Here is a 9,488-nt window from a genome sequence, read left to right as displayed (position 1 = left end):
GATTGCTTATAGACTCGTATTTCTTCTCCGATATTTTGTTTGTTTGGCCAATTTGATCTATTTATCTCGCAATGGGAAGAGGTGCCTTGTAGTGGGTTCGATCTTACGGTGCTTTATCCCAGTGACAGAAAGGGAACCGACAAGTATGTATCGTTGCTACTAAGGATAAAACGATGGGGTCTATCTCTACATAGATAGGTCTTGTCTACATCATGTCATCGTTCTTATTGGATTACTCCGTTTTCCATGAACTTAATACACTAGATGCATGCTGGATAGCGGTCGATGTGTGGAGTAATAGTAGTAGATGCAGGCAGGAGTCGGTCTACTAATCTTGGAAGTGATGCCTATATAATGATCATTGCCTGGATATCGTCATGATTATTCGAAGTTCTATCAATTGCCCAACAGTAATTTGTTTACCCACCATTTGCTATTTTTCTCAAGAGAAGCCACGAGTGAAACCTACGGCCCCTGGGTCTTCTTTCTCATATATTTGCCTTTGCGATCTATTTTTCTTCGCTTTTATTTTCAGATCTATTAAACCAAAAATACAAAAATACTTTGCTGCACTTTATTTTTTTGCAATCTATTTATTCAATCTATTACAACTTTCTCCCGTCTGCGCACCGTTTCTGGCGCCGTTACCCGAAAGGGATTGACAACCCCTTTAACACGTCGGGTTGCGAGTGGTTGTTATTTGTGTGCAGGGGCTGTTTACGTTGTGTTGCTTGGTTCTCCTACTGGTTCGATAACCTTGGTTTCATTTGTGAGGGAAATACCTACCGCCTCTGTGCTGCGTCATCCCTTCCTCTTTGGGGAAATACCGACGTAGCTTCAAGCGACATCAAAAGGAATTTCTGGCGCCGTTGCCGGGGAGGATCTTCAACATATACCAGGTTCCTAATCACAAATCACATCTCCTTGCAATTGCCATTTGCCTCTCGTTTTCCTCTCCCCCACTTCACAAAAAATTGCCGTTTTATTCGCCTCTCTTTTCCGTTCGCCTTTTTCTCGTCAGATCAGTTTTTTGCAATCATGAGTGATTTCGGTATGGCACCTACAGATGATGGCCTAACTCCTAAGATAGGACGTACGGGCAATCTGGATGCTAAAACTTTATCTTGGGGCAAGGGAACGTTATGGGAAAAGAACGTATCCAAGAGTTTTTCAATTGTGTTGGAAATCTAAGTCTTGGTGATGCTCCTATACTTAAAACTACTAGATCTTATGCGGATGCTATTTCAGCACTAGTTCTGAAACTTGAAAGTAAATTTATTCGTACTCATCCTACTTTGCTAAGATTTTTTTTGAGCTTCCCGAAATAAAGAATCCTAGGGCTAAAAAGTTAGCCACTTTCGTTCTTATGAACGAGTTTGACTACATAATTCGGGAAGCTAGGGAGATCTTTGATTTTTATGGTATGAATCGCGAAAAAACCGTGATAGATGAAATTCTTTACAATAGTGACTATGCACTAAGGCATTTACTTGGGGATAATAAGATCTTTGATGAGAATCTTAAAAAGGAAGTCCCCGTTCTAGATATAATCCAACAAGTTTTTAATAATGTTAATCAACACTACTCTTGGATTGTTGCGGAAATCAAAAGGGGTATGATGAAAACCAACTTAGGATTGCTAAGGCCTCTCTGGATAACATGTTTTATGTTGTGTTTATAAAGCCTCATGATGAAAATACCTCTAATAAAATTAAGACCGAGGAAGACAAAACTTAGATCCTTGATTTATGCCTTGCTAAGGGCATAAAACTATAGCGCTTGTTGGAGGCAACCCAATGAATAGATTTTATTTTTGCTTTCTGTTCTTGAGTGTTAGCACAATTATGCTACTGTTATGATTGTGTATTTTGTGTTTTAGTTAGTGTTTGTGCCAAGTAGAACCGATAGGATCTTCTTGGGTGATAGTTGTTTGATCTTGCTGAAAAAGACAAAAACTTTGTGCTCACGAAAACAATTCTCATTTTTATCAGAAAGTGCTTTTGCCCTGATTCTTTTTGCAGAAGATTAATATACAAATTGCTCAAGGCGTCCTATTTTTCCAGAATTTTTGGAGTTCAGAAGTTTTCGAAAAAGTAAGATTGCTACAGACTGTTCTGTTTTGACAGATTCTTTTTTCTTTGTGTTGTGTGCTTATTTTGATGGGTCTATGGTTTTCTTTGATGAGTTTTTTCCGTAGAAAATTTGGAATACAGTAGATATAATACAAACACAAAATACTAATTGGTTTGATACAATACTTGTAGTAGTGGTTTGCTTTCTTACACTAAAGGATCTCACGGAGGTTTTGTTGAGTTTTGTGTGATTGAAGTTTTCAAGTTTTGGGTTATACTACGATGGATGAAGGAAGGATAGAAGAGCCTAAGATTGGGGATGCCCCGGCATCCCAAGCTATTATCCAAAAATGAGCAACCAACTAAGCTTTGGGATGCCTCCGAGTGGCATCCCCGCTTTCTTCCAACAACCATCGATATTTTACTCGAAACTATATTTTTATTCGTCACATGATATGTGTTTTGCTTGGAGCGTCTTGTATGATATGAATCTTTGCTTGTTTATTTTGTGTTTTAAGTCATAAATCCTTGCTGGACACACCTATTTGAGAGAGCCAAAATTATGTCATGACTTGTTAGAATTTCTCTCTATGCTTCGCTTAAATTTTTTATGAGCTATGGACTTGCCCTAGTGCTTCACTTATATCTTTTTGAGCATGGTGTGCTTTAGTATGTCTGAGGAAATGCTCTCTTGCTTCACTTAGATTTATTTGAGAGTTAGTAAAATTTTCAAGAGATTCTCTCTTGCTTCACTTAAATTAATTTGAGGGAAAGAAAAAAATTATGCTCTTGATCTTTACTTATATTTGTTTAAGCTTATGAAAAGCAACACATGAAAATTAGTCCCAAAGTGATAGATATCCAAGAAGGATATAATAAAACTTTCATGAAGAACATTGGACAAAATAAACTTGATTCTTAGTAATAGTTTTGAGATATGATGATGTGATATGTGAGTTATGTTGATGAGTAATTATGCTTTAGTAAGAATATTGGCGTTAAGGTTTGTGATTCCCTATGCAAGTACGAAATTCAATAGTTATGCAATGAAATTATATCCTACTTGTGGTGCATTATTCGGTGTTATTTATGCTTAATGCTTGCTTATGAGATTATCTGTTTCTTGGTTGGTCGCTTCTCAATCTTTTGCTAGCCTTCATTTTGCACTAAGTATGATCTCTACTTGTGCATCCAAAAACCTTTAAACCTGTTTTGCACATGAGTCCACTATATCTACCTATGTGCGGTATTCTTTTGCCGTTCTAAGCAAATTTGCATGTGCCATCTCTAATTTTCAAAATAAACTTCTCTTTTGTGTGTTTGTTTCGCTCGCGGAGCGGTGAGGGGTGGCTAATATTTTCCATGCTAGATGTGTTATTCTCACGATGAGTGTTTATTCACTAGTCATTGCACGAGAGTAAGGCAAAGGTATTAGGGATGCCCAGTCCCGAAATGCAAAAAAATGAATTTACTTTATGTTGTCAAATAATAAATTCCTTGGAAAGTGTTGGTATGGAGGGCACCCGTGGATACGGTTAGCCATGGAAAGTGAAAGTATGGTGGAAAAAGGAATAAACTTTATTTTCTGTTTGGGAATCGCCTATGATATATCTAGCATGGAAAGTGTTGGGAACTCTAAGTCGTTTTCGTTCGTGGGATGGATACACCTCCCAAAATATTTTTATCTCTAAGTTTTTCGCTTTAAGCTCTGGCACCTCTACAAATCCCTACTTCCCTCTGTGAAGGGCCTTTCTTTTACTTTATGAAATTTTTATTTTTGAGTCTCCATCTTCTCCTATAAAAGCACCAACCAGGAGGCAATATGATCGTACTTAAGTATTGGGTGTAGCTAATATTCGAGTGTGTTTCATGAATGGATCAATGGTTGAGCATGATGGGCTAGGGATAACTTATTTTAGCGTTGATATTTTGAAAGACATGGTTGCTTGTTGATATGCTTGAGTATCTAAATTATCATGTCAAAACTAGACTATTGCTTTGAATAACTAAAAGTCCAAATGTCCATGCTATAAAGAAAAGAAATATGACATGACATGTTAGGCAGCATTCCACATCAAAAATTCTGTTTTATCACGTACCAACTCGAGGACGAGTAGGAGTTAAGCTTGGGGATGCTAATACGTCTCCAACGTATCTATAATTTTTGATTGTTCCATGCTGTTATATTATCAATCTTGGATGTTTTATAATCATTTATAGTCATTTTATATCATTTTTTGGTACTAACCTATTGACATAATGCCAAGTGTCAGTTGCTGTTTTTTTCCATGTTTTTTACATCGCAGAAAATCAATATCAGACGGAGTCCAAATGCCCTGAAACTTTACAGAGAATTTTTATGGGCCAGAAGGAACACAACACGCCCTGGCTGCGTGTAGCGCCCAAGATGTGATTCTATCCCAATCACGTGATGAATTCATGATTGGGGCACAACCGCATTTCGAGCGCATAGCAAGGTGGATATCATTATAACATACCATGTACTAAATAGATGAGAATACAAGATAAAGGCTTACACTCGCCACAAGTTACAACATTCATACAACAATACATCAATACATAGCAACCATCATACAGAAGAGCAGGATCTGACTACGGATGAAATCAAAAGAAAAAGAAGAACGCCATCCACCCTGCTAATCCCAGGTTCCCCGACCCGGAACCTATCCCTTGAACGAGGAAGAAGAAGCAGAAGAACTCCAAACAAGCAAGCATCGCACTAGCGTCAGAGCTTCGCTTTACCTGTACCTGCAACTTTTGTTGTAGTAATCTGTGAGCCCCGAGGACTCAGCAATCCCATTACCATGGGTATCAAGAATAGCAAAGCTTAATGGGTATGGAACGGATAAGTGGTGAGGTTGTAGCAAGCGACTAAGCATTGTATGGTGGCTAACTTACGAGGAGAAGAGTAAGATGAGTAAATACGCAAACGGTCACAAACTAGTAATGATCAAGAAGTAATCCTGAACTACTTACGTTCAAACATAACCCAACCGTGTTCTCCTCTCGAACTTCCCCGAAAAGAGACAGTCACGGTTACGCACACGGTTGGTGTATTTTAATTCAGTTTACTATATGTCCACTACAACCGGATATTAACAAATTCCCATCTGCCACATAACCGCGGCTCTCGAAAGTTTAAACCATGCAGGGGTGTCCCAACTTAGCCCATGAAAAACTCACGATCCGCGGAGACAATCCTCCATTGCGGGACCCTCTGACCAGACTCGGAGTCCCGGTGCATAAGACATTTCGACAATGGTAAAACAAAACCAGCAAGACCTCCCGATGCACCGACCTAGCCTGATGGGAGTTGCACGTATCTCGTTCTCAAGGTACAACAGATGGGCAAGACGTCGGGTTGGCTAAGACCCTGGTTGCCCAGGGGGCGCCGGACATCGCCCGGTTTATACCAACACTCATGAGGAGCATTGGCCCGGGGGTTGATTAAGAGTCCTCGGGTGCTAGCCGGTCCCTATGCAAGTTTTAGTTGTTATTAGGCAAATGGTAAAACCAATGTTGGGCCTTGCTAGAAGAGTTTTATTCAAAGCGAACTATCAAGAGGGGCCCATAAACCCTCACCGTGTTAGGGACGCAAAATCAAGGAACATAACACCGGTATGACGAAAACTAGGGCAGCAAGAGTGGAACAAAACACCAGGCATAAGGCCGAGCCTTCCACCGTTTACCAAGTATATATATAGATGCATTAAGTAAATAAGAGATATTGTGATGTCCCATGATATCCATGATATCCATGTCCCAACATGGAACAACCTGCAACTAGCAACGCTATAAGAGGGGCTGAGCAGGGCGGTAACATAGCCAACCAACGGTTTGCTAGGAAGGGTGAAAAGGTTAGAGGCTGGCATGGCAATTGGGGAGGCTTGATAAACAAGTGGTAGGTAGCATGACATAGCGATAGCATCGAGACAACTAGCAAAGCAAAGGGAGTAGTGAGATCCAAGGTGACGGTCATCTTGCCTGAAATCCCGCTAGGAAGAAAAATGAATCCATGAAGAAGACGATCCCACGTAGTCGAACGAATCCTCACAATCGCAACGAAACAGGAACTATCGAGAAGGAGCACAACCGGAAAGAAGCAAACAACATGGTAAACACACAACACATATCATGACACGATGCTCAACCAAGTATGATGCATGTCCAGTTTAAAGAGGCATGGCATGACAAAGTGCAACAAACGATACTACAAGTTAAGTGGAGCTCTCGTTTAGTTCGCTCTCGTTTATGTACCCAACAATATTAAATGTTATTAAACATGGCAAGAGGTGAAACATATATAAACTATCTATTTAGGCAAGTTCAAATGAGGCCGAAAACAACAAACAACAATTCCGGAAAATCCTCATGTCCATATTTCGAATTAGCTACTGTTCTGCCCTAAAACATATTTTAATGTTGTTAAACAGTAAAACAAAGTGCACCATGTTAATCTATGCATTTTTCTACCCCAATATTGGGCTAAAACTAAAGCATGTTGGGCTAGCAGAAGAAAAACAAAAGAGGCGCTGCAAGGGGGGCCTCACCATGGGCCAAGCCCAAGTAGGTGGAGAGGCCAAGGCAGGCCGGCTGACTTGGCGCTGGGCCTTGACGAGGCAAGAGGAGGGTCAACGCGAGCGCTCGGGGCAGAGCAGCTGATGCGGAGCATCCTATGGACATCACCATGTCAAGAGTCCATTCGGCGAGTGACACGTGCGGCATCTACTTCACATACGCAAAGGTGAATCATCTCCTTTAGACGTGCTCACTTGACCTCTTCGAGGATGGTATACTACTTGACACTCCACTCGTGTGCATGCATAGGTATTGTCGGAACACTATGGACGACGAGGAGGAGTGCAAGCGCCAATGTACAACTACACCATCCGCGAGGAAGGCCTGGAAGCGACGACGGAAGAAGACGGAGCTGCTGAAGCTACAGCGGCCGGACATCCGGGCCAAAGGCCGGACATCCGGCGCCTGTGCAGCCGCCAAGGAGCTGCACCAACAGACGGCCAACAGCATCAGCGGCCGGACATCCGGCGCCAGCCCCGGACATCCGGCGCCTCGCCAAAGCCCGGACATCTGGCCCTTCCCCCAGAAATCCGGCATCGACGACAGAAGACATCCAGAAGTTTTACCCTCCAGCCCGGACATCCGGCCCCTCCTGAAGCCCCGGACATCCGGCCCGTTGCCCAAACATCCGGCCACCCCTGTCTGCGCACAGTAAGGGCCGAGGCCCGTGTACCCCTTCGACGCCCTAGACTATATATACTCTTTCTCCTCCATCTTTCTAGGGTTAGCAAAGGATTAGCTCATTTAGAGATAGAGCTTTGCTCATCCATATCGGATCTACTCCACGAGAGAGACTGCGGCCCCTCTACGGAGAAGATCCACCTTGGATTCAAGACCCCTCACGGGAAGATCCCCTCGTGGATTCAAGACCTCCTCACGGAGAAGAACCGGTTACTGTTTGTATCGTCCGTTGTTGACTTTGGATCTTGTATCTTACATTTGTGTTCATCGATCTAGCGCATGTGTGATCTATTCTTGTTGGTTGAGTGATTTCTCTCGTGTTCCCCTCGGGTTTCCCTCGTGTCCCCCCTCGTGTTCATCACGTTCATCGTAGGGATCCGCTGCTTTCGTGAAAGATCGGCCATCTAGGGTTCCACCCTACATCATCTTGGATCAGAGCCAGCCTGTCTCATGATATCTTGGTATCATGAGCGATGTTGATCACGATTTCGGAGTCTCCCCGTTGTGTTTTCTAGCCTAGTTTTGTTGATTTCGTCCTAAATTCAAAAATTCCCCACCAAAAATAGCCCCAATTTTTTTTTTGTGATTTGTTCGTTTGATGATGTTTTGTTGAATTTGATCCGTGAATTTGCTTTGTTACTTGTGGATCTAGCTTTCCCCCACTTTTCCCCACTTTCCATCCACGAAATCTCTCCAATTTTGCCCCCGAAATCATCAATTTCTGCCCCCAAAATCGAGTTCCTCGAGTTCATCCTCGGATTTGGAGCCCGGACATCCGGCCCGTAGCCCCGGACATCTGCCCCCCCGGACATCCGGCCCGTGCCCCGGACATCCGGCTCCTGGAGCGCATTTTCGCGCGCGGTTCTGGACATCAGGTCTCGGAAATCCAGCCAAAGCCCAGGATGTCCGACCCCTGTACATTTCAGCTTTTCCGTTTCACCGTTTTGTGCATAACTTCCACATCCGGAGTCCGATTTTCGCGTTCTTTAGCTCGTTGAGTAGCTATTGACATCCTCTATCCATCTAGATAGGTCCCATCCCCATTTGACTTCATCAAATTTTTACAACTTTGGCATCTTTGCCTAGGGCTTCCACCACAACATCCGCATAACCACCACCGACTTCCGCAACCTAACCAATTTTGTTCCCCTTAGCATTTGAGGTTGTTTGAGTTGTGATTTGAGTCTCCTAAGGTGTTTAGGCTACTTAGGGATGATTGCTTCTTCATCAACCGCCATCATAACTTCCGCATAGGCTTACCCACCATACACTTCCACCACCCAACTTAACCCAATTTTGTTTGTGTTGTGAGTTGTATCTCCTAGGGTGTTTCGGCTACTTAGGGATCGTGTTTCGAACTCTGACACCGTGTATAGTCCATCCACCTTACCCTCGACTTCCGCATTGCGTCTCAAAACCCATCATTGCATTTCCGCAATCCCATTGAGGTTCCGCAAAACTACCACCGCTTACACTACCACCGTTTGACTTTTGTCCTTGAGATTTTGAGTTGTGGTTTTTCCGTTTCCTAAGGAGTTTCGGCTACTTAGGGACGAGTCTCCTTCATCTTGGTATCTACATCAAGAACACCGCCACTCATCATCGCCAAGGATGGTAACCTTGACGACACCATTGTATATTCCCCTTGCAATTGCATTGATAACCCCTAGCCCATTTTGCGTCATTTGCCTATCGAGACTAGCCATTTGAGTATTGCCGGCAATGTTACTTGTGCACATTAGTGATCGACACCTCCCATTGCATACATACCATATCATATTGGTATCATATCATCCCTTGTGTCTCAAGTTTGTTCCCGCATATACACAATTGCTATCTTGGTTTGTAAATTTTGCAAAGTGGCCATACATACAAAAAAAAGAATAAGCTTTTAAGGAAAAGAGAAAGAGCAAAGAGCTTGTAAGCAAGTGCCATAGCATCATACCACATTGCATATAAGATTGTCATATCCGGTCATCTTGGATCATCTTGAGAGAAACACCGGGAACCATACATACATAGCATACTTGGGATAGAAAGTTTATCCATTTTGCATCTTATAGGTTGTGCACAAGTGTCGTATCCGCCTATTGAGCAATCGTGCTAGCGTCTCTCTTGAGTTGTGCAACACGAGCG

The sequence above is a fragment of the Triticum aestivum genome, chromosome 6D (genome assembly GCF_018294505.1).
Source record: "Triticum aestivum cultivar Chinese Spring chromosome 6D, IWGSC CS RefSeq v2.1, whole genome shotgun sequence".
Taxonomy (NCBI): Eukaryota; Viridiplantae; Streptophyta; class Magnoliopsida; order Poales; family Poaceae; genus Triticum; species Triticum aestivum.
The sequence above is the reverse complement of the archived record's forward strand: the minus strand, read 5'-3'. Positions refer to the sequence as shown.